Below are 25,616 nucleotides of genomic sequence, written 5' to 3'. Positions count from 1 at the left end.
AACAATTTTGATCTTTAATTACTGTCTAGTGAGCTGTTTCATAGCCTCTGTGTTGTTTTTCCTAAAACAGTGTTACGCTGTTGTGTCTTATTTTCTCTTTTCTAATGGGTCAAGAGATGACTATCGCTTTAAAAAAATAGGTCATTCAGCTTTTATCCTCTCAAATTCCAAATTGTCAGCTGGTATCATTTTTGATGTCTAAAATTTATTCTTGGTTGAGAACACTAGCTTAGAAAAATCAAGCTTCTTTTCCCGCACCCAAACAAAACCTCTTCCCAAAATGATGATGCTGCTGACAAACTTTGGATAGTGGAAGACAGAAATAATTTGGAGCCATCTCATAACCTCACTGTCAACAGATTTTCTTCCTACTCATTGTGCTTAGAATCTGGTTGACGCCACAAAACTCTAGGTTGGAAAGCCTTCTATGGAGTAGAGTTTCTTATTTCCTTATTTATTACATCAATAGCCAGGGCACTGGGGTTGGGTTTTGTGTGTATGTATGTGCACCCGACAAGGTGAAATTAGGAGGCCAAAATGTCTATATTTTCCTTTCTCCAACATTCTATAAAGAACAAAATAGTAGATATAAAACATGAATTTCATCACTCCCAAAGGAGCTCATTCTATCTATATTTTCCTGTATTTGGGGAGCCATATATTACTCATTGTAGAGTCTTAAATTTGTTTTTAGCAGAAGTAATGATACAGCTTCTACCATCCTTTAGGGAGCAGCCTCGTTATGGTGCATTTTCCTTCCTTGCTCTGTAAACTTGGGCTTCGGAAATTCCTGATAGAAGACATTAGTATATCAGACAAGGTAGCACCAGGCAATCTGTCTCTCAGAAGCTGCTTAAAAAAATTTTTTTTTAATTTATTTTTAATTGGAGGTGAATTGCTTTACAATAGTGTGTTGGCTTCTGCCATATAGCAACATGAATCAGCCATAGGTGTACATACGTCCCCTCCCTCCGGAACCGCGCTCCCACCCCCCATCCCCAGGCCACCTCCTCTGGGTTGTCACAGAGCATGAGGTTGCGCCCCCTGCATCATACAGCACATTCCCCTGGCTGTCTATTTTACACGCGGTAGTGTGTGTGTTTCCACGCTAAGCTCTCCGTTTGTTCCACCCTCTCCTTCCGACAAGACTGTTCTCTATGTCCGCTGCCCTGTGAATATGTCCATCAGTACCATCTTTCTGGATTCCATTTATCCATGTTAATACACTATATCTAAGTTGCAGTACATGTACACCACGGAAAGACAGCGTTTCTTCATCTATTTGGCTGCGCCTGGTCTTGGTTTTGGCATGCAGGGTCTCCACAGAACCACGTGGGCTCTCTAGTCGCAGTTTGCGGAATCTGTTAATACGTCCCTGACCAGGGATCGAAGCCAGGCCCCCTGCCTTGGGAGTGTGGCGTCTCAGCCACTGGACCACGGGGGAAGTCCCTGAGAGGCCACTTTCAAGACCTGGGGACCGGATGCAGTCCTACAGTGGAGCCCAGGAGGAATCCCGTCCCCACAGCTTTGATCAAGTCATCCTGGACCATAGTTACATCGTCTACGATCATGGGGTTGGCACTGCTTTTAGCTCTCTTCTGGTTCTTTAACCATGACACCATCTGAGTGATGAAGTCCACTCTTGCTGCTGGAGAGAGTAAAAAGTCATGGCTCACAAGGAAGTGAAATCTTACTTGTCCCGCTCTAAAGGACTCTAGGTTTGTGAATTCTCTAGAGGAAGCCTGTGGCTTTCAGAGGCATCCCCAAGGAGCCTTTATTTCCCTACCTTCTTTTCTTTTTCAAGCCCAGTGATGATCATGCAACCTGAATTGGGCCCTGAGATCTTAGAGAAAATGTCTCCTTCCCACCAAGGCCAGCTGATCCAGCAGGAGAAAGGTGGACAGTGTGGAAACCCAGGGCCATCGCTTCTGGAGTCTGCTTCATGGGCAGCGTGCCCAGCCCTCTCACGCTCTGACCATCTTGTTTGGTTTCGCCTTTGCTGGCGAGGCTCTGGGAGGCAGGACAGATGATAGCCTTCTGTGGAGCCCGGGAGAGTCAATATTGAAAGGTCTGTTTGTTTTGTTGGCCTCCACCTGTTGGAAACTCTATAATCATAGCCGCTCGTAATAAGGAAGAAAGGCCAGCAGGAAATATCTGTACTGGAACAGGGAATGTCTCCACACTGTTCCCCTGGGTGCCACGCCCAAGGAATTGGCCTCCCATTACAGTTGAGAGCAGCTCATGGGCAAGAGAACACAGAGACGCCAGGAGAAGGGTGTGAGGATTAGAGGGGGGTGCTCAGGAAGAGGGGAGCACCCCTTCCTGGCATTATGCCCTGCAAGCCCACTGACTGCTCTCCCCACTCACAGTACTCAGGTCCAAGTGCTCCACCCCAGCAGGGTCACCCCACCTTTCCAGGCTTTCCCTGCTTTCCTGCATCACCAAGAAAGCAGGGCTGGTGTCCCAGGAGTCTCAGCCACCTTCCTCCCATACCTTGCTCCCTCTGATGCCCCCGATCTCTCTGGCCTCCGTTTTCTCTTCTAAAAAACGGGGATGGGTAGATTTCACATCATGTGATCGCCAAGAGCCCTTCCAATCCTCGGATGCTGATGATAAGGGGCTGGGAGGAGGGCAGGCCACCCGTGCAGCTGGCTGTGCTCTCTGAACCGCCAGCCCTCAACCTGTGTGCTGAAATGGCACCGAGACTCAGAGACGGACACAACCATCTTTGACCTTGGGGCTGATGCAAGCAGGCATGCCCCGTAACAGGGATGCAGAAGCCCAGTGACGGGGCAGGGGCGTCAGAAGGAGGGCGAGGGAGGCCTGACCGCCCTCTGAACCGCTGGTGGCCAGGGCTTTGGTGCCACTGTGCTGCTGGGGTACGAGGTGGGGTGGGGGAGGCCGTGAGTCAGTGGTACCCAGGTTTCATGGAGAAGCAATACATGCATGGGTGTTCAGTCACTCGGTCGTGTCCAACTCTTTGTGACCCTATGGACTGTAGCCCACCAGGCTCCTCTGTCCATGAGATTTCCCAGGCAAGACTACTGGAGTGGGTTGCCATTTCCTCCTCTGGGGGATCTTCCTGACCCAGGGATCGAACTCAGTCTCCTGCATTGGCAGGAGACTTTACCGATGAGCCACCTCCAAAGCCCCAAAGCAAGTACAGCACATAGCAATTTATGACAGCGTCTCAGTAAGTGTTTACTTCTGTCCCTCCTGGAACAGGGCTGAGTGTGGAGGGGAGGAGAGCAGAAATGGGGGGAGACAGAGGATGCTAATCCACAAACCAGACAGGGAACCAGGCAGGGGTTCATCAGGAAGGGGCAGGGAGTCTGCTGGGGCCAGTGTCTGGGGACAGATTCCCTGGGAAGGGAGCATTTCGGTGGGGCTGGGATGCCTGGGTAGGATTTTGCAAGCAGAGAAGGATGGGAACGTGGACTCCAGGCAAAGCAAGAGCGCCAGCAGCTGGTGGGGGCAGCAGCTAGTTTGCGGAAATGGGCTGCGTGTGAGTTTTTTGGAGAAGCCGTGAGGCTGGGAAGTTAGCTCGTGTGCGTGGACGGTCTCATGCACAGGGTCAGGGTCATCCTTCAGCCCCACTGCCTCGGGGGGCCTATGAAGATTTATTAATATTTAATGCTTTATTAATTGGATGCTTTTTTATTACACAAGCACTCATGCCCACAGAAGAGGTAGAGAAGTATTACTATAAAGGACAAAACCCCCAGAGATACCAGCTGGTGGGGGGGGCCCTGGATGGTGCAGGTTTTCAAGGAGACATGCAGGAGACGCAGGTTTGATCCCTGGGTGGGGAAGATTCCCCTGGAGGAGGGCATTGCAACCCACTCCAATATTCTTGCCTGAAGAGTTCCATGGACAGAGGAGCCTGGCAGGCTGCAGTCCATGAGATCAGAAAAGAGTGGGACATGACTGAGCGACTGAGCACACACACACACAAACACACACACCCCTAGTCTGTGTCTTCTTCCAGTCCGAGGGCAAGGCTGGGACAGATATCCACCTCTAGAGAAAGTCCTGGGACAGATATCCACCTCTAGAGAAAGTCCTGGAAACATCCTGGAATGGGGCAGCAGGCCTCCAGGACTCCGGAACAGAGGGGCCCAGGAAGCCCGACCAGTCAGGCAGGCCACGTCAGCCCCGCCCTCGCCACCCAGGCTCCCCCGCAGGGCAGTCAGAGGTTGCTGCCTGCTGGCCCCACACGCGCGCAGGCAGATCCTGGAGGGCTCCCAGAGGGCAGCGGCTCCTGGCACCGCTCCCACCTCTGCCCCTGGGGGCCAGTCCAGCTGCTGGGGGCAGGGGGGTCAGGCAGAGCCTGAAAGCTGTGGGCCTGCAGTGGTGTCGCTTGGAGACTGAGAAGGAGGCAGCTGCAGGTAGGTCTGGAGGAGGGAGGGAGGGGGCAAAGAAGGGGGCAGGGAGGGGGAGGAGGGCAAGGGGAGGGGAGAGGGAGGTGTGGAGCGGGTGGGCGCTCCAGGCCCCTCTGCCTGGGTGCCTGCTGGGTGGTGGTGCTTCCTGCTGGGTGCCCCGCCGAGGGGGGCAGGGAGTGTGTGCAGCACATGGACTTCCGAGGGAGGCGTGTGCCCAGGAAGCAGCTGGGCTCCCCAGCCCCGTCCCCAGGCCTGGCCCGGGTCCCCGCTGATGCTCTGAACCCTGTGGGGACTGGAGGAGGGCCAGAAGCCCCGGGGCTGAGATCAGAAGGGACCTCAAGGGCCCTGTCGCCACACCCAGCCTCTTCATTTCATGGATGAGGAGACTGAGGTGAGCTGCCTAGTCCAGGACGGCAGGTCTAGAAGCTGTAAGTCCTCACCTGGGGCTCAGGGCTGCCGGGAGTCCATGCCGCGGGGCCAGGATGTAGCAGGCTGTTGTCCTGAGTGAAAACAAAGCCCTGGGAGGGACGGGGTCAGAAAGACAAAGAGACAGAAGAGAACCTCTCAGAGCAGAGGATGGTCAGGAAATGGGGCGTCACTTCCTCCCTGGCCGAGCTTGAGCTGTGGTCTGGCTGCGTGACTCAGCCAGCCTTGCTGCCTCCGGCCTAGGTGTGTGTGCACATGTGTGTGTCTCTGTGTGCATGTGTATGCCATGTGTGTACGTGTGTGTATACATGGGCACATGTGTGTGCATATATACACTCCATGCTGCATGTTTGCTAAGTCGCTTCAGTCATGTCCAACTCTTTGTGACCCCATGGACTGTAGACCGCCGGGCTCCTCTGTCCATGGGGTTCTTCAGGCAAGAATACTGGAGTGGGTTGCCATGCCCTCCTCCAGGGGATCTTCCCCACCCAGGAATTGAACCAGTGTCTTTGTCTCCTGCATTGGCAGGTGGGTTTTTTTTCCCACTAATTCCACCTGGGAAGCCCACTCTAGCAGGTGTAAAAACGCTCTGGTTTAGGTGTGTGTGCATGTGTGTGTACGTGTGTGTGTGCATACATACACTCCAGCAGGTGGGAAAGCCCTCTGCTCCATACTTCTGTCCGTGGTCAACACAGTGACTTTGTTGGGAGCCAATCCTGGAAGAACCCTGGATAAATTAGTGGCTCCAGAATTAGCGGCAGGAAGGGTCCAGGGGTGGGAGTCCCCGTGGAGATCAGAGCCCAGGAGAAGAGCCTAACTCATGAGGTAGTGAGTTCCCTGTCTCTGGAAGAAACCAGCAGGTATCCATGAATCTTTTCATCAAGGTTGTGGGCTGAGGGACATGAAACTGGGGCAGTGTAACCTGTACAGAACTGAAATTTTAGTTTGAGGGTCCAGGGTTTGTGCCCCGCTTTGGGTGGCATTAGCATGCATGGCTATGTCAGGTGGTGTCTGCCTATCAGAGCTGCTCTGCCCATAGGTTTGGGGGATAAAGGAGAGCTTGTGTCTGCCCTCTGAGGTCCCCTTGCTGCTCGGTACTAACTGGAAAGGATGATGAATGCCCAAGTCTTGGGAAGTTGGCAGGAGGGGTCACCTCTGTAAGGAGTGGATTGGGTGGCCTCCTGGAGGTGGCACTTCACTGTGCCGTAAGGAGGAAGCTGGGTCAGTGCATTTGAGGGGAGGGGCATCATGGTAGAGTTAGGGAGAGGGATGTGTCTGGGGATCACCAGGGAAAGTGCAGTGGACGATGTGGTCAGGAATGGACACACCAACAGCTTCAGCAGACGTGATGTTTTGGTCCTTGTCTACCCTTCTCTGCTGTTCTCAAAGCCGGATTTATTTAGTTTTTTGGGGGGATTTGCTAGAAGGTGCTTAGGTTTATTTATCTATTGTATTGGCGTATAATTGCTTTGGGAGCTTCCCATGTGGCTCAAGTGGTAAAAAATCCACCTGCCAATGCAGGACATGCAGGAGATGAGGCTTCGATCCCTGGGTTGGAAAGATCCCCTGGAGAAGGAAATGGCAACCCACTCCAGTATTCTTGTCTGGCCCATGGGCAGCCCTGACAGTCTACAGTCCATGAGGTTGCAAAGAGTTGGACACAGCTTAGTGACTGAGCATAGACATATAATTGCTTTACAATATCCTGTTAGTTTCTGCTGTACAGTGAAGCAAACCAGCTTATTTATGTAAACGTTTGGTTTAATGACCTTTGATACATGTACACACTCGTAACTGCCAGCACAATCAAGATACAGAACATTAAAAAACCTTGAAGTATAGTTGATTTACAGTATTAGTTTCAAGTGTCCACTATAGTGATTCAAATTTTTATGGAGTATACTCCATGTAAAGTTATTATAAAATATTGGCTATATTCCCTGTGCTGTGTAGCATATCCTTGTAGCATATTTATTTTATACATAGTAGTTTGTCCCTCTTAATCCCCTGCCCCATCTTGCCCCTCCCCTTCAAAGGTTGACTTCGCGTAACTTCACTGTGGTTGCATCGCTTGATGGGCTGGGAGACCTGCAGGTTCTGTCCTCAGGGGCCTCTGCACCTGCTTCAGGCTGATTTTCCCTTCTGCCTCTTTCTTGGATTGTAACCACTCTGTCCGTTCAGACAAGGTCATCAGGATGGATGCAGTGGGTCAGATGCAGGAAGACCCTCTTGAAGGCCAGTGGGTTCCAAAACCCACTCTGTCTGGGGGGACAAAATGACCTTCATGGGCTTTTCTCAGCTTGCGGGATATGTTTTTCTTTTGCGACACTTTCTTCAGGAGAAGTTGCATTCCCTTCGTCAGTTTGTTTTGGCTCCCAGCCCTGGTTTCTCAGAAATGCCAGCGGTTCTTTCTCCCCCGCCCGTTTGTTGACACATCCTGGTCGGGCTGGCGAGGCTGAGGGGGCAGTCATGGGGTGGCAGTCACGGGGTGGTGAGGGTCCTGGAGTCAGACCCTCCAGCGTGGAGGCTGCAGGGAGGCAGGCTGAGCAGACGGGTGTCCCACGGGGCTCAGATTCCAAGGGCCTCTGAACCCACGGAGCCTGTGCTGAAGGCCCCTTGTTCGCAGTATAGAGCAGCCTTGGGGCTGGTTGGCGTCTCCCGATCCTCTGCTCCCGGGACCCCTGGGTCTGGGCAGCTCCGTGTCCTGCTGGGCCAAGGGGACAGGTAAGGTGGGCGAGACTTCGTGCACACACTGTGGGTGTACCGAGCCCTCCCGGAACCAGGGTCCAGCGTGGTGGACGCCCGCCTTCTGGATCCAGGGTCCAGTGGGGTGGACACCCACCTCTGGACCTGCACGTGTGTCTTTGGCAAGGCCCTGCCAGATCCAAGGTCCAACGTGATGGACGCCTGTCTTCCAGATCCAGGGTCCAGTGGGGTGGACACCCGCCTTCCCAACCTACACGTGTGTCTTTGGCCAGGCAGCCTCCTAAACTCCCTTTCCAACTCACAGCAGCGCCAGTGGAGGTTGAGGGCTGGCTCCAATGGCTCAATTACCAGTGCAGACAGGAGGAAAATCTCCTGTTACCTGGGCAATTGGCTGGTTTTCTCTTTATTTACTTAAGAGGCCATTCTGTGTTGGGCTCCGGGAGCTGATGGATGGATGGAGCTTTGCCACATGGAAGCTGCAGAAACACACACCCTTGCCTGCTGGCTTGGAAGGTCGCATGGGTGCTGAGGGAGGGGTGGGGAGGTAGACTAGCTTCCTGCAGCCCCACCTGATCCAATGGAGGATGTCAGCAACCCCTTCCCACTGCACTTTGAGGCTGGATGCACAGAAATGCATCAGGCGTGGTTGAGCGCTTGGCTCCGCTGAACTCATTTGGTCCTGTCCCTGGTGGCTCAGACGGTAAAGCGTCTACCTGCAGTACAGGAGACCTGGGTTCAATCCCTGGGTCAGGAAGATCCCCTGGAGAAGGAAATGGCAACCCACTCCAGTATTCTTGCCTGGGAAATCCCATGGACAGAGGAGCCTGGCAGGTGTGGGGTTTCAAAGAGTCAGACACAGCTTAGCAACTAATGCACATACCACATTAAGATGAGAAACCCAAGGCTCTGAGAGCTGGAATAACTTGCCTGAGATCACACAGCTCCCAAAAAGCTGAGCTGGGGTGTGAACCCAGGCAGTCTGGCCCCAGGGCCACCAGTTCAATCCCGCTCTGCCCCTAGAGATGCTAAGTGCTGGAAACAGTTCTGACTCTAATCAGTCACGTGTCCTGGGGATTCAGCCTCTAAGCTTGAGCTCCTTCCCTCTTCAGTGAGATAGGAATGATCACTGGCTAGTCCATCCTGGGTGAATTCAGGGTGTGAAACACTCTGTGGCCACGGCTCACGTCCCCTGCCGGTCAATGGTGGCTTTGCCCACTGAGAGTGTGTTCTTGAGTCCTGCTGTCTAGAGGGTCCCTGCCAAGGTGCCAGTATTGGACTGAAGTTCCCCAAAGGGAAGGGACAGAACCACTCACCTAATTGGCATCTGTACTTACTGAGCCCTGGTTGTGCCGGCTAAGGGTCCCCGTGCGTGTGTGCTAAGTTGCTTCAATTGTGTCCAGCTCTTTGCAACCCTGTGGACCGTAGAACTCCAGGTGCCTGTGTCCATGGGATTCTTCAGGCATGACTGCTGGAGTGGGTTACCATGCCCTCCTCCAGGGGATCTTCCCAATCCAGGGATTGAACCCTTGAACTTTATGTCTCCTGCATTGGCAGATGGTTTCTTTCACTAGTGTGACTTGGGAAGCCCAAGGATCCCCAGGGATCTAGTTTAAGAAAAGAGACCACAGCCAGCCAGCATCCCGGACCTCAGGAATGAAGATCTTCAGTGATGAGTGGTGCTATGAGCACCTGTAGGGGAGCAGAGGAAGTGGGATGGAGTTGGGCCTGGAGGAGGGCTGCACTTGGGCGGGGAGGACAGTGGGCAGCATAGAAGTGGAGGGGTTTGTGATCAGACCGAGCATAGTGGACAGAGGCATGCTGGTGGGTGGGATCCCTTAGGGTGAGGTCTGTGTCACCATCTCACTCTGTCCATTTTCCAGCAGAGCCTTCTACTAAGAGCTGCCCCTGGGACTGCTAATGACTGGGAGCCTGGAAATAGGCAGCTGGGTAACCCTCTTGGGCCTCAGCCTGTCAGGCCCAGGCTGGGGGCTTTCACAGTCATAGGTCCCTGTGGGTATGGAGAGAGACCTTTGGTGGCACCAGCCTGCCATGCCCTCTGAGGACACGAGTGAGGTCACGGCCAAGGGTGTTCGAGACCCTGGCCAGAGAGACTTCTCCAGTCGGGGTTTGTTTCTCTCTGGGGAAGGAAGGAAGTGGTGGTTTGCTGAAGGTCCTCTTTCTATGACCTGAGCAGGATGGAAAGTTCAAGGCTTTCTTCCCGAAGGCAAGGGTTTTCTGAACAAGAGAGAAACACCACTGTCCCCAGATGAGGACACAGAGGGAGGAGGGGGTCCTTGGATATTTCATTCTGTTTCATCTGAATCATGTCAGAAATGACTGGAGAGGAACCATCAAGAGAGACACCGCTCTGCACATGAACCTTGTGATCTTGTTCTGCTGCCGTGGCCTCTGGTGGCCTTGGGTTTTCAAGCGTTCAGGAGCTTGGGTTCCGTGGGCATTCTGGCGAAAGATCAGCTCCACGCCATGGAGGTCTAGACTCGCCAGGCCTTGGGTGCGGGGGTCTGGTGCCCCTGCAACATCCCACAGACCGAGGAGACCCCGATCTCCCTGCTGCTTTCGTTTTAGTGTCTTCAGTGGGCTGACTGTTGGGTTTTAGGGTATTGTCTTATTTTTTAATTTTTTTGGTAACTTGGTCTTTTTTCATCGGAGTAAAATATACTTGACATAAAATTTACACTTTTAACCCTTCCTAAGGGTACAGCTCAGTGGCATCAGAACATTCACAGTGCTACGTAACCACCCCCACCGACACCATTCCAGGAACTTCTTCATCTGCCCAGTTGCTCGGGTTTGATCTTGACCTTGACTCCGGGGAGGCCCCAGTCTCACTGTGTCTCAGCCTCCCTCTGCACAGCCCCCTTGCCATCCGATGCCCTCTGCATTTGGGCAACCCTTTTGCTGCCGATTCCTGTCACTTTCTGGTTCTATAATTCTCTGCTTCAGCCAATGGGCTCCTGTGAGACCACCCTCCTTAGGGCTGGCTTCTGCATTAAGCACTTCCCTGGTGGCTCAGATGGTAAAGTGTCTGCCTACAATGTGGGAAACCCAGGTTCGATCCCTGGGTTGGGAGGATCCTCTGGAGAAGGAAATGGCAACCCACTCCAGTACTCTTGAGTGGAAAATCCCATGGATGGAGGAGCGTAGTAGGGTCACAAGAGTTGGACATGACTGAGCGACTTCATTTTCTTTTCTTTCACTGTCTTCTGTGTTTCTCCCAGCCGTCCTGTAGGGGATTATTATCATTATCACCCTTTTCAAAGATGAGGAAGCAGTGTCAGAAGTGACACCCAAAGGCACAGGATTTCAGAGCCAGGATTTGATTCTGGACTCTCTGGTCTTCCTCCACTGTTGTCGTGTAGAACCAAGCACAGCCAACCCCAACTCCTACGTTAGCATCTGCTTTAGAGGGCTTCTAGAATGAGCACGGGTTTGGGTCTGTAATAGATGAACTATCTTCCATTAGGATTCTCAACTGGAGCCTTTGGCCAAAAACGATTGGTTTGAAAATAGCTTAATTATGGACCATGTGGGCTACCCTGGTAGCTCAGTCGGTAAAGAATGTATATATATATATACACACCACATCTTTTTTTTTTTAATCTATTCACTGTCAGTGGGCATTTAGGTTGCCTCGAGGTCTTGGCTATTGTGAATAGTGCTGTTATGAACACAGGGGTGCGTGTCTGCTTTTGGATTACGGTTTTCTATGGCTATGTGCCCCGGTCTCTGGCATGTTTTTTATTGCTTGTCATTACCCTCTCCATGAGCTACATTAGTCCTTGCTGTGTTGCCCTATACTCAGATTTTGGAGGTTCATTTTTGCTTGGGGCTCAGGGTTCTGGCTTCAGTAGATGTGATACAACTCTGAGGATCACGACAGCTGGAGAAACAGCAAGGAATAGACTCCCACAAAGAGTCTACAAGGTATTAAATGCCTGCTGTGTGTCAGGCACTTTTTCTAGGACTTAGCATCCCCATTTTACAGATGAGGAAACTGAGGCTCCTATAGGTTAAATAGGTCATCTGAGTTCATGCACCTAGTTCTGGTACAGACACATCCCCCAGGGACACTTCACCACACTGATGCTCCCTCCACCCCACACAGGCTCCCTGCAAAGAGCTGCCCTGGTGGGTGGGGGGCCCTGCTTGATTCCAGAGATGAGTTAACAGACTTGTAGAATGGGGCAGGATCCCCTGACTTGACACCAGGTGAGTTGCCCCAGGCACAGGCCAGCTGGAAATACAGGAGTGGGGAGGGCCAGTTAAAACATCTGCTGTGGAACTCCTTTATGAGGAATGCAATTTTAATACATTGAACCACAGCTCGAGTCAAAAACAAAGACCCAGAAAGGAACTGCTAAAGGAGATGAATGTTAATGAAAAAAAAAAAAAATGACTCGGCCTCCATTATGTAATCACACATTGCAAACTAAAAATATTTTTTTTAACGCACAAGCCCCATTTACTGGGATTAGAAATAGAATAAAAAGCTCTAATTTGTACTGAATAGCAATCAGGTTATTCCACACACCACATCTGAGTTTCTTGACGTGGTAGGAACTAAATCAATGTGCTTTTGTTGAATGCTAATGCCCAACCCTCAAAAAACCTCCAAAACACAAAAGCAAAATGCTTGAGCACCTACTGTGTGCAGCACTTTGTACTGGGAGAGAGAACAAAGCCCATAGGACTTCTTTTGACAGTATAAATAACCCCTGTCAAGGGACTAGGACAGACTGTATGTCCTCTAGAAGGAAAGGGCCTTTGCAGAAAGCTTAACTAGATAGGGGAGAACAGAACTGGGCTTGAAAGGATGGTGGAATTCAGCAGATGGGGCTGGCAGCGTTCTGGAAGAATGTTCCATGAGGGTCTTTCCGTCCATCTTAGTAGGTAGTGTCTGAGGACCAGACTGCATAGGAATCGAACCAATGAGGTTCTGCCTAGACCATAAGATGTGCCTTGACCCTCTCCATATTTCTATGGGTGACATTTTCCGCTGGCTGGCCTCCACTGACTCAGCTCCCCATCTAAAACTGTGAGGCTCCAAGAGGCTGTTCTAGATCCTCTGAACCCTCGTCTTTCTTGTAGATACAGGCGTCAGGGAATTAAGCACAGCTCTCCCTGCCTGGACACAGGAGTGTCTTCTCTGGGGGTTTCTAGAACATGTGTGGGTATAGATGTGTGTCATATGGCCAGGCTCCGTTAGGAAAGAAGCAGTGTTCAGAACCCCAAAGAAGGTGCTGTGGGGCTGTAGGGGAAAGCAGGCAGACTCACTCTCAGAGACTTACCCTTTTCATACCAAGTTATCCACTAGGAAAGCCAAACAAAACACATCAGAGAGGGGAAGCCAGGTGGCTTCCCTAGTGGGCTCAGACGGTAAAGAATCTGTCTGTAATTTGGGAGACCTTGGTTTGATCCCTGAGTTGGGAAGGAGAAGGCATCCCCTGGAGAAGCAGAGGGCAATCCACTCCAGTATTCTTGCCTGGAGAATTCCATGGACAGAGGAGCCTGGTGTGCTGTAGTCCATGGGATCACAAAGAGTCAGACATGACTTAGGAACTGAACAACAATAAGCTTATATTTTTTATAGTCCAGTGGTTTCCATCCATTCATCAGATTGGGTTCAATTAACATTTGCTTCCTAGGTCATCACAACAATTCCATGTGATGCTGGCTCAGGCCTTGGTTGTTGTTCAGTCGCTAAGTCGTGTCTGACTCTGCGACCCCATGGATGGCAGAACCCCAGGCTTCCCTGTCCTTCCCCGTCTCCCAGAGTTTCCTCAAATTCATGTTCATTGAGTCGGTGATGCTATCTAACCGTCTCATCCTCTTCCGCCCCTTCTCTTTTTGTCTTCAATCTTTCCCAGCCTCAGGGCTTTTTGTCAACAAGGTGGCGGCACAGTCTAGTTAGGGGACTGAGGCTTGGCCAGCGTCCTATATTCCAGAACTTTCCAGCCACCGAAGCAAGACCCTCAGGTGGCAGTGGGAAGGATCGGGGCTGCCTGGGACCTCACGGAGCCTGGACTCTGCTTCCATCCAGAGCAAGCTGGAGACACCCCCAAATCTAGTTCTTTAAGAAACAGTCCACAGTGTGTCCTGCTGTTCAGAGCTTCCACCCTCCCTTTGCCAGTATTTGTCCGGGGCTGTGGAGATTAGGTATAACCATGGATAAGAAGGAATGGAAGAATGTGGGAGTCAGGGAGTGTGGATGTGTGTCAGACTCCCGTGGGCTTAACGTGTCGATTCCATCAGCTCTCATGCCCTGAGTGTCTCCATGTATGGAGCCCTGGGCTGTGAAACGGGGCTATTGTTAGCCTCCTTCATTTAGAAGTGAGGAGCTGAGAACCTCAAGGTCCCATAGCCGGTTGGGGTAGAATCAGTTCAAATTCGGCTCTCAGACAGCAAAGCCCTACTCTCAGGAGGGTCAGTCATGGGACCCTGGTGATGGCCCCTCATGTGGACGGAGCTCTTTGCCAGGTACACACTAGTCCATGCTCTGCTTTTAGATTTTTACAGCAGCGAGGCGACCATTATGCAGGCTGTTACACTGCTGACCGTGCATAGTAAATGAATTTGTGACTGTGGAAACACTCGGGAAATTGTAACATCCTCTACAAATATGGTATAATTGTTGACTCTGAATGACTCTGACTTACAGGTGAGAGGAAGATAAAATCAGAGAGGTGAAGGGGTTTGCCTGGGGACACATAGGGGACAAAGGGCAGAGTAAGGATGCTAGCCCAGGTCCTAGAACCGCTGGTGCTATTTGCCTCCTTAATGCCATCAGGGAGAGACTATTTTGGGGTTTATCTCTCCCTTCTCCATCACCACCAATTTGGTGGTGGAAACTCCACCAAATTGGTGCCAGATGAAAATTAGGCAGAGATTCCAAGGGAGACTAAGCTAGCTTTTCTTAGCTTGGCTTCCTTGTCCTAAAGGGAATGGGGATGAAGTTGAGGATGGAACTGGGGACCGTGTCTGCCAGCATGGGGGGCTAGGATGCATAAGATGCACAGAGGGGTCCTTTTTGTGCCACTCCTTTCTAGTTGGTAGAAGAGCCCTGGAAAGGGGTGGGCAGGACTGGCCATTTTGCCCCATGGATGGACCAGCAGGTGTTTTATGATCTCAAAAAACTGTTGTTGTTCGGTCACTAAGTCATGTCCAACTCTTTTCAACCCCATGGACTGCAGCACGCCAGGCTTCCCTGTCCTTTGATATCTCCCAGAGTTTGCTCAGATTCATGTCCATTGAGTCAGTGATTCCACCCAATCATCTCATCTTTCCTCCTGTCTGACATACACCTTTAAAAACTGTCCTTTATTAAGGGTGTCTTTGTGGCAAACTAGAGTTTTGTTTATCAGATATTGCCTTCATTTCCTTCATTCTCATAAAACTGTGAACACAGATTATGTTAAAATTGTGAGCGAAGCTGGAATCTAGGGTCCACCCCCGGGGCTTGTGTGTTCACATACAGTATTTATAAAATAAAGAAATCATAAATATTTTGTTAGAAAGGTCTTAGGCTTGCTATTGCAAAGATGAAAAGACTAGCTTTAAAGCATCAGCTCTGCAGTGTAGCCTTGTACGATGGGAAAGAGTGCCAGACTTCTATCTCACACTTGAAGCAGAGGGAGGAATTCTGTGTGGCTAACAACATCTTATTTACTTGCTTGTTTATTAATTTTTAAAAAGATAAGGAGTAAACATTTATTTCACACCTTCTAGATGCAGAAGCTATGCTGGAAGCATTTATATGTGGTCGCTCATTTATTCTTTACAAAGACCTCACTTATGAATTTTGAAGATGAGGCTATCAAGACTGTGAGAGATGAACTTGATCCAAATTTCCCAGACAGTAAGAAATGACAACTTGATATGGAGATAAATATGTCTGACTCCCAATTGCTATTTCTTCAATAATAGACCGAGAAAATCTATTTTCATTTTCTTTGTTTTTCGCTCCTTCTTAATCTCAGATCTTCCATATGGAATCTTTCTTACTGTCTGAAATACCCCGTTAAAAATGTCTTTTATTAAAGGGTCTGCTTGTGGCAAACTAGAGTTTTGTTTATCAGATAATGTCTTTCTTTCCCTTATTCTTAAATGACATTTTCTTTAATCCTAGAATTGTCAGATGACACTTTTTTTCAGCATTCCGAAGGTATTCTTTTTTCATCTTCCTCATGCTGAAAGAAAGTGTCATTTGAGAATTCCATTTAGCATGGACCGAATTGTGCAAGAGGTAAGTTAATTCAGTGGAGGTCGGCCCTCTGGACCTAGAAGCCCGCCCTGTACTGATTGGATTTTGTGAGCTCTAACTGGCTCATGAGATGCCTCAGGGGGGAGGTGTGGCTTACCCAGCAGAGATTGTTCTGCTCAGCACCCCACCCCCGGAGGACGTGATGCTGGAAGTAGCAGGGAGCAAACAAGAGGAGATTTGCAGAGACTTCCTCTCTGAAGGAGTCATTTTATTTCTGAGAGTTTCCAAGATAGATGTAGAGGGAACCACTGAATCCAAGCCGGCCTCTACCTCTCCATCTCCACCTTTGCCACATCCCACCCCTCCATCCTCTTGATCCCATATCTAAACAGCCTGAGCACCCATTCATCTGTCCCTGCTCATCACTGCCACAACCGGCTCAGGACACACCATTGCTTGTCTGGACTGTGAAAGTGAAAGTCGCTCATTCATGTCCAGCTCTTTGCAACCTCATGGCCTCCACAAGTCCATGGAATTCTTCAGGCCAGAATACTGGAGTGGGTAACCATTCCCTTCTCCAGGTGATCTTCCCAACCCAGGGATCGAACCCAGGTCTCCCGCATTGCAGGTGGATTTTGTACCAGCTGAGCCACCAGGGAAGCCTTGGACTTTAGGCAGTCCTGTCTGGACTGTAATATTCCCCTAACTGGACTCAGTGTATCCACTTCCCCAGCTCCTACTCCTCCTAAATTCACTCCCACAAGAAGCCCAGGTCACCTTTTAAAAATGCAAATCAGATCCTGTCTCTTGCAGCTTTTAGGTGTCACTTCAACGATTCCCACGGCTGCATGGGCGAAGCACCCAGTCCCTAGTTCGCCCCTCAAAGCCTCATTCTTCAGCCTCATCTCTGGCCGCCTTTGCCAGGTTACCATTGTTCTGGCCATCTTGGTTTCCTCCCGGTTCTGAGCACGTTAAATCTCTCCTCCCTGAGGGTTTTGGCTCCTGCCATCTCCTCTCCCTAGACTGCTCTCCATCCCCTTTCCTGGCTCACTCCTACTCATCCTACAGGACGCAACATAAATGTCCCTTTCTTTCCCGCATCCTCTGTCTATGTCAGCCTTGCCGCTCCACGCTCCCTCCAGCAAACATCTGCATCTCTGTGTCTTCAGCAGAGCAGGTACCTCAGTTGTGATCCCATCACTGACTTGCAGTTTCTGTTCATTGCGTGTGTTCCCCACTCCCTGGTGAGAGCTGGTCTTACAGACGTCTGCTTTTCACTGTGTCGGCGACACAAACCACAAAGCCTGGCCAGCTGCGGGTGTTGCTCACCTGGAGAACAAATATCCATCTGGCTTATTTAATCACATAATAATAATTGTGAAACAATGATCCCATCTACTTCACCTCTCAATATATCAGAGACAAGACTTGAGACTCCCTCAAAAAATTTCGTGTCCTTTGCTTTTATTGTAATATATGCAACAGCTGTCTACCTATCTATCCCATACATATGCATATATATACATACATATCAAAATTGTAACTGACATAAATTGACACATATACCAACATATAATATGCCTATATAATGTGTAGATCTCTAGTGTGTACATATGTAATGTGTATGTGTATATATGCTGTAGCTTGTCTGAACCATCATCTCACCTCCTCCTGGTCTCTACCCCCTGCTCAACCTCCATTCCCAGTATTTAGGCCAGAGATCTCATGCCAAAGAAGAAAGCTTCATCCCGCCAGTTCCGCAATACCAGAGGGAGGCAGTCCTGCATCTCCATTAAGAGCCAGGAAAGCATTTCCAGGGACACTCCACAAAACCCCCTCTTGTCTCAGTGACCAGAGGTGGGTCAGAAGCCCACCCCCCACCACCCTCCGGAAAGGGCCTGTGCTTGCTTTGACCGGATGGGGCCCTGAGCCGAGCATAAACTCACTTATTCTGAGTGATCAACAAAATCGGAATCTTGTTGGAAAGGAAGAAGGGAGAATGGATGATATTAGGCAGGTAACTGGGATCTGCTTCAAAACCTGACCCGAACTCAAGCTAGCAGTTGATTTCAGAAGCCCCAGGAGGAAAATTAAGTGACTCGCAGCGTGGTCTCTGCCCTGAGCTCTATTATGAGTTACTCGAAGTCAAACCGAGGACACTTTCCCATGGTCTGTTCTGCCTGCAGGTCCTGCCCTGACCACATCTGCCCTTCAGGAGGCTGCCCTGGACCCACAGTCGGGCCACTGGGCCGCTTGTCAAAGGCGGGTGCGGTGACTCGCCACCCTGCCCGCCTCTCCCCTGCTGTGATCAGCGGGGCCACAGCTCTTCCCACAAAGAGGGCTGCGGGAGGGGTGCTGGACAGTCAGAACCCAGAGCTCGGGGTCCAGGGGAGACCCCAGGAAAGCCCAGGTGTGGAGCCAGACACAAGGCTTCTTACGGTGAGAATCAGAGGTCCTAGAGGGAGGTGTGGTGGGAGCAGCCACCAGCAGGAAGGCTGGGCTACGTGGGTAGAGGGTCCGAGTGGTGCTGCAGGAGACAGTAGCTCTGACCTTCCGTAGCCCCTCTTTTAATCAGTTATTTTTGGCTGTGCCGGGTCTTTGTTGCTACACCCGGGCTTTTTCTAGTTGTGGTGAATGTGGGCTACTCTCTAGCTGCAGGGCACGGGTTTCTCATCGCAGAGCATGGACTCTTGGGCGCAAGGCCATCAATAGTTGTGGCATGTGAGCTCAGTAGTTGCAGCTCCTGGGCTCTAGAGCACAGGCTCAGTAGTTGTGGTGCAAGGGCTTAGAATCTTCCCGAACTAGGGACTGAAACTGTGTGCCCTGGATTGGCAGGTGGGCTCTTTACCACTGCGCCACCTAACAAGTACTGCACCCTGGGTGATTTAAAACAGCAGAAATGTGTTGTCTCAACCGCTCTGCAAGAAGGACGTTCAGGTTAAAGGAGTTGCAGGGCCCTGCTCCCCCTCTGGCCTGTAGGGCGATCCTTCCTGGCCTCCTCCGAGATCTGGTGGTTGGTAGGCAGTCTTTGGTGTTTCTCAGCTTGCAGTAATACAAGCTCTTGCCTGTGTTGTAATGTGGTTTGTCCTCGTGTGTGTCTATCTTAAGGTGGCTGTCTTTTTCTGAGGACACTGGTCATATCGGGGTACCTTCTGAGGTCCTGGGGGGTAAGGACTTCATTGAGCCTTTTCTTGGAGATCAGAATTCGACCTGGAACACTAAGTGAGCTCCTTTCAGTGACAAGATTAGGATATGGATGGGGCTGGGGTGAATACTTAACTGTGTCCCTTGGTCTGGGTGGAGGAGACAGGTGACATGCATCATCTCACCAGAGCCCCACAAGGACACACTGTTCCTATTCCTGTTTTATAGACAAGAAAACAGTAACAAAGTCCCCCGGCCAGGATTCATAACTTGTACATGGCAGACCTAAGACCTGAACCCAATGATTTCTGGCTCTAGAAACTCCTGTTTTATTCAATATATTATGCTGCCTCTAAAAAAAAAAAAGTGTGTGGCTTACAGTTACACCTCTCACCTTTGTGATTGTTGTCAGCGGTGGCACGGTGATAACCGTCATGACAAAGAGAACGTCTCTGAAAATGGGTGAAATGATGACGTACTCCAAAGAAGGTACACAAGGAGGATGCTGTTTTGTTCTCCTGACAAAGGCAACGGCTCCTCCTTTCTGGGCTGTCACATTGTAGAGAGGAATTGGCTTCATTGCCCCCTGGGCTCTTTCATGCCCAAATATCTATGGAGCAACTTCCGCATGCCCGACCCTGTGGCAGGGGTGAGTGATGAGACAAATGAGCCACATCTGGGTCCCAGGGGCTGAGGGACAACCCATTGACCAAACCTGGCACAGGGATGTGTCAGCCCGGGTCCTGAATTTCTTGACAAAAGAAACAAATTCACTGTGGAGTAAGGGGGTGAGTGGTTTCCTGTCTTGGGCCCACCATTGCCTGATGAAGGAAGGAAGTGGGGACCGGAAGTGGAGGCTGGTGAGTTAAGGTGTTGAGCCATCTCTTGCCCGCATCCCGGGGGGAGGCTGACAGCCCTGGGCTCCTGAGACCATGGGCTCCTTGACACTGGATCTGGCAGAGTCTAGAGGCAGCCAGAAGGAAGCCTCCTTTCCCTTTTCCACCCCCAGCTCAGCATTTCTCATTCCTGGTCATTCATTGAGCAGCTGAGCTGTGCTGCCTCCCCCTGGGGCATTTACCCTCTTCTCCAGTGAAGCTTGGGGGCCAGGATGGGGCCAGGAGGGCACCTTCATAGGTCCCCGTGTTGGACTTTTGAAGTCACACCCCAGCAAAAGCATCTGCAGGCCAGAGCTTCTCATCACAGAGACATGCCTTTCTTGCTTTTTTTTTTTAATTGTTGTGCTCTATCTTCCATCTCCCCCAAGTCTGCATGTATCTGTCATCTCTGTGGTTATCTTAGAACAAGGGGGTTGCTTTCTATTTATTCTTTCTTGAGTGTAACACTAACCACAACGGCTGCAGGGGTGGGGGGTGGGAGTGTCGGGGGAGGAGGGAGGGAGCCAGTGACTCTTCAAGCCCTGTGTTCCTGGGTGCAGTCAGAGCTGGTGGTGAAACTGACAAGACAAAGGTGGTGAACGCACCCTAGGGGCTTCAGGAGGATGTGGCCTCTGCGTCTGCAGATGAGTCAAGGGGACGAGTTGCTTTCTGGTTAAAAAAGAATTCAGAGTCCTGAGGGATAGAGACTACTGGCATTGCTAGGGCCACAGCTACGTGGACTGGCCACTTGGGGGGACCTTCAAGAGAAAAGTCCCTTGTCTTTCTTGTCCTTGAGGAACTTGGTGGCAAGGAGAGGAGATAAATAACAAGGATTCACTGTACAGCACAGAGAACTATATTCAATATCTTGTAATAAACTATCCTGGAAAAGGATCTTCTAAAAAAAGGACATAGATACATACATGAGAAAAGTGGAAGTGTTGGTCGCTCAGTCATGTCCAACTCTTTGCAACTCCATGGACTGTAGCCCACCAAACTCCTCTGTCCATGGGCTCTTCCCAATAAGAATACTGGACTGGATTGCCATGTCCTTCTCCAGGGAATCTTCTTGACTCAAGGATCAAACCCATGTCTTCTGTATCTCCTGCATTGGCAGATGGATTCTTTACCACTGAGTCACCTGGAAAACCCATATATGTGTGTGTGTGTGTATGTATGCAATTTAATAATAGGAAATCTCTTGCAAAATTTACATGTTACAATGATTTCCTTTGGGGCTGCCCGTGTGTTTCATTCTGACTCTGATGTTCTCATTAGTTATCTACCAAATAGCTTTTTCCAATTCAACTTCCTCTCCCCGTCACCTCAAGAAAAATGATATTGTTTCCAAGGCTTTTTAATGCTAAAGACTGAACATGTACCCGCCTCCCTCTGTGGGTGGAGTTTCCAGAATGGACACTTGTTCTCCATGAAACTTTGTGCCATGTCTCAGCATGGCCAAGTGCATTACATTATACTTGTATATAAGGCTTAGCTCATTCACAAGAAGAACATACTTCCTTGTTTTCTCCATGTCCACCCTCATAATTTAATTTGGCAGTGAGGTTATTTCCTTCCTGTTATCAGATGCAGACAGGTAAATGTCCTCACATTTTTTATCTTGTCCTCTGCTCTTTTATTTCCTCGCGCTGTTTATATGTATGGTTTAGTCTAACCTTATCCGTCACGAGTAGGTGTGAGCATTGCCTCCCCATTAAGTGTTTTAGGGCAGTCATGCGTGAATGCTTCCTTCCTGAAATAGTTATGATTTTGTTATAAGTGGCTTTCTCTTTTCTCCTTAATGTCACAATTATAGCTCAATGATGCATGTAGGTCAACTGACTTATATAGGAATTTCATCTCTGGCAGCGAAGAGGGCATTTCCAAATATTTGCTATAAAGATGGGGTGTTGATTGGAGAGGGTAGGGCATCACTGGGTGAAATGATCTCTGAGGTCTCTGATCTTCTTCTTGTGCATCGTTGAAAAACCAGTAGACGACAGACAGTGTGATTAGTGAGGAAACTGAAAATCATCCTATGGGTGAAAGGTAGTGTTGCTCATGATGTCTGCCTGGATGGGAGGCTCGGTGTCCTGGAGTCTCAAAGCACTGACGGCCTTCCCGATGCCTCCCATGATACCCAGCACATGGTCAGTTGTTTTTGTTCAGTCATTGAGTCATGTCTGACTCTTTGTGACCTCATGGATTGCAGCACGCCAGGCTTCCCTGTCCTTCACTATCTCTCAGAGTTTGCTCAGACTCATATCCATTGAGTCAGTGATGCCATCCAACCATCTCACCCTCTGTCACCCCCTTCTTCTCCTGCTCTCAGTCTTTCCCAGCATCAGGGTCTTTTCCAATGAGTTGGTTCTTCACATCGGTTGGCCAAAGTATTGGAGCTTCAGCTTCAGCATCCGTCCTTGCAATGAATATTGAGGACTTATTTCCTTTAGGATTGATTGGTTTGATCTCCTTGCAGTCCAAGGGATTCTCAAGAGTCTTCTCCATCACCACAGTTCAAAAGCATCAATTCTTCAGCGCTCAGCTTTCTTTATGGTCCAACTCTTACACCCATACATGACTACTGGGAAAACCATAGCTTTGACTAGACAGACCTTTGTTGACAAAGTGATATCTCTGCTTTTTAATATGCTGTCTAGGTTTGTCATATCTTTTCCAGTGGTCAGTACATATATTCAGAGACTAAATGCAGTTCCATTTGAAAGTATTCACTTTGATGTCAGTCAGAACTGTGCATGACTTTTGCTCTCTGCAGTGTAACTTTGTTAAAAAAAAAATATGGAAAATCCATCAATAACGTGCAAAACATGAATTGATGAAGGTGAAAAAAAAGCACTGGCTCTCCCTAGGCTGGACTTCAGAAGCTGGGAAACTCTAAAACATAAAACAAAAACAAAACCTCACCTAACCCTCCCCAGCCCGCACACACACCTCGTACCTTGACCCCACTCAAGATCATGTGAAACTGAGTCTCTGCAGTGAGGGCAAGGGATCTGGAGTCTAAAAGCATCTCCAGATAACTCTGATGGACTGAGAAGGCTGTGATGGGACCCATGTCCCAAACTCCAGACCCCAGACCCCCTGTATCGGGAGTGTGGAGTCTTAGCCACTGGGCCACTATGGAAGTCCCTCATGCTGCCCCTTTGCTTGGAATCTCCTCTACTCCTTTCCTCCCCACCCAATCCTCCCTACCATGTAGGGCCCACATACCTACCCCATCCTCCACCAAGTCATAACTTCTCACCCAAATCATAGTTCTTTATCATGTACTGCAGTTTTCTTGAAAAACATCCTTTATCGTATAGGCAGTATATGTTTGTCCTAAGAGGAAAGAGCTGAGAATATAGCAAATGGTAAAGAAGAGAGAAAAAAAAATCACCTGTAAACCCAAGAAACGGAGAGAGTTGCTGGTAACATCGGGGTATATTTCCTTCCAATCTTTTTATTCAGTACACACTCACACACACATACACTCACAAACATGCACACACACACTCGCGCGCACACACACACACACACACACATGCTTATTCCCTTTCGACCTTACTTCTTAGTTGCTCACATGCATCTGTCTCCACTCTGTGCTAAGCTCTCTGGGGACCCTGATGCTGCGTCACTCGTGTTTTATCCCTGATCCCTAACACAGCATCTTGCATTACTGTGCTTACTAAGTCACTTTAGTCGTGCCTAACTCTTTGTGACCCCATGGACTATAGTCCGCCAGGCTCCACTGTCCGTGGGATTCTCCAGGCAAGAATACTGGAGTGGGTCGCCATGCCCTCCTCCAGGGGATCTTCCAGACCCAGGGATCAAACCCTTGTCTCTTGCATCTCCTTCTCTGGCAGGTGGATTCTTTACCACTGGCGCCATCTGGGCCTCTGTCGGTGTGAGCCCAGGAGAACCACTGGGTGAATTGGCTTGGTCTCAGGATGCCGTAGACCATGAATCAGAGGAGGTGAATGTGCTGTCCTGGGGCTTGCTGATGGTTTAAAACTCACATGCCGTACTCCAGCACCAGCTGCTGCTGGCCCATCAGGTGCTCTGCTGGGGGGCTGGGGAAGTGGATCAAAACCCACGATGATTCCACCAGTGGCTGGGACACGGCTGGATGAATCAGTGCATTCTACATCCCACGTCAGGCCGATCTGAAAGCAGCTCTATCCTTGCTCGTTCACGGAGGCCCTTTTCTTGCGCTGGAATGACATGCTTGATTCTGGCCAATCTTTCTTTTTTCTTTCTGATCAAAAATAGTGTCGGCGTTACACCCGGAGAGGAGGGGATTTTTTTTCCTTCTCTGAGACATCAGCTTTGGCTCTAAAATACTCTTGCTTAGATGAAAATTCAAGAGGTTCTTGAGCTGAGGTTGGAAGTGGAAATGACAGACTCTTTTCCAAAAAAGCGTGGTATTTGGTGGAGGTGGGTGGGAACAAGTCAGGGAGGGGACCGCAGGGGAAGGCAGATCACAGCACTTGAGAGGGTTTCACAGGAAGAAAGGCAGCAGAAAATGTTCACTGAACATCAGAATCCCTTCGTGGCATAAATGGAGAACATGGGAGGCTGGCGGTGTATCGAGTAGCTTCCTTTTGGGGAATGAGATGTAGACACGTCATCGGTATAGATGGCAACTGCACCAAGGGAGCAGAGAGAGGGTGACAGGCCCCTGTGTCTTCTGAGATGTGTGCTTGACTACGGCAGGAGGTTTGTTATTTAGACATCCTTTTTCTTTAAAAATATGTGGCAGAGCAGCAGCTATTTCTAGAATTAAATACCTCCGAGGGAATTTCATGACAAGATCAAGGGAAAAGTCTGCGAAGTTTTGGCTTCGGATGAAAAGCATCTAAAACCAAGTGAAATCAAAGGGAACCTTAAGCTAACACATTATTGATGCGGGTGTTGGGAAGAAAGCTCAGCTGGGGAGGCTCTCTGGGGACCGAAGCCTGGAGAGGAAAATGTGGAAATATTCAGGGCTTGGCCTCTCTCTGCATGCCAGGATCAGACAGGAAATGCAAGGGTTTTGGTGGCTGACATAGTGCCAAGGGGAAGCTTGGAAGCCCAACGCTCAAGGAGGCTGGAAGCTGGGATGTTGGTGATGATGGGGGTAAGGGAGATGTCTGTTTTAAGAAAATCCCAAATCTAGTTTTATTTCTCAACTCCGCATTGCTATGGGAGGTAAAGGGACTTAGTAGAAAGAACTTGTGGTTGGGAAGCAGTTGGTTAGACTCTTGCTGTTGGTGGCAAGTTTCTAACATTTTCCCCAGACTCAGTTTGCTCCTGGAATCCCAGGGGCTTCCCTGGTGTCTCAGTGGTAAAGAAACTGCCTGCCGGTGCAAGAGACATTGATTCGATCCCTGGGTCAGGAAGATCTGCTGGAGAAGGAAATGAATGGCTACCGACTCCAGTGTTCTTGCCTGGGAAATCTCATGGACAGAGGAGCCTGGCGGGGGTGGCAAAGAGCTGGACACCACTGAATGACTAAAGAGCATCTACATGACTCCCAAACTAATCCAACCTCCTCAAGCGTGACTTCCGTAACTTCTGACCCTGCAGGCTCTCCTCCAGGCCTCCCGCCTCCTTCTGCTCATCAGTCCAGGGCCTGTCCCAGGGGGTGGGGCCTGGACACCAGCAGGGAACCAGAGTCACAAAACCTTGGCTTCACGGGGCTCATGTGCTAGATCAGGGCTATGTAGCAGACGAATATCTGAGCATGGGAGCTTTCCAATTGTTCTGGTTGCCAACACATAAGAAGGGAAGGAAACAGGCAGAATTAACTTTATTAACATTTCCTTTAACCTAATATTCCCCCATGGAGAAGGCAATGGCCACCCACTCCAGTACTCTTGC

At 49.9% G+C, this 25,616-nt stretch overlaps 1 protein-coding gene and 1 long non-coding RNA gene across 5 annotated transcripts in view; one reads left to right on the top strand and one right to left on the bottom strand.

Moving 5' to 3' along the window:
- CRACR2A (calcium release activated channel regulator 2A) overlaps positions 1-25,616 on the top strand; it is a 153,813-nt gene that overhangs the window by 29,406 nt on the left and 98,791 nt on the right. Inside the window, exon 1 of one of the 4 annotated variants that reach the window (XM_043439965.1) lies at positions 3,905-4,388. The exons of 1 other annotated variant lie outside the window; for it this stretch is intronic. The gene's annotated coding sequence lies outside the window, so the exon portion shown is untranslated. Of the gene's footprint in view, positions 1-3,904; positions 4,389-4,690; positions 4,811-23,620; positions 23,731-25,616 lie in introns of those variants that run through there. 2 more of the 4 variants (XM_043439967.1, XM_043439966.1) reach the window with 2 other exon arrangements.
- On the bottom strand, positions 1,014-4,974 carry LOC122423211. The gene is made up of 3 exons (XR_006264104.1): positions 4,823-4,974; positions 2,494-2,688; positions 1,014-2,093 (listed from the first exon to the last, which is right to left on the bottom strand). It is a non-coding gene; the product is annotated as an uncharacterized LOC122423211 (long non-coding RNA).

Source organism: Cervus canadensis, chromosome 21 (assembly GCF_019320065.1).
Source record: "Cervus canadensis isolate Bull #8, Minnesota chromosome 21, ASM1932006v1, whole genome shotgun sequence".
In the NCBI taxonomy this organism is placed as follows: domain Eukaryota; kingdom Metazoa; phylum Chordata; class Mammalia; order Artiodactyla; family Cervidae; genus Cervus; species Cervus canadensis.
This window is presented reverse-complemented; position numbering and strand designations above follow the sequence as displayed.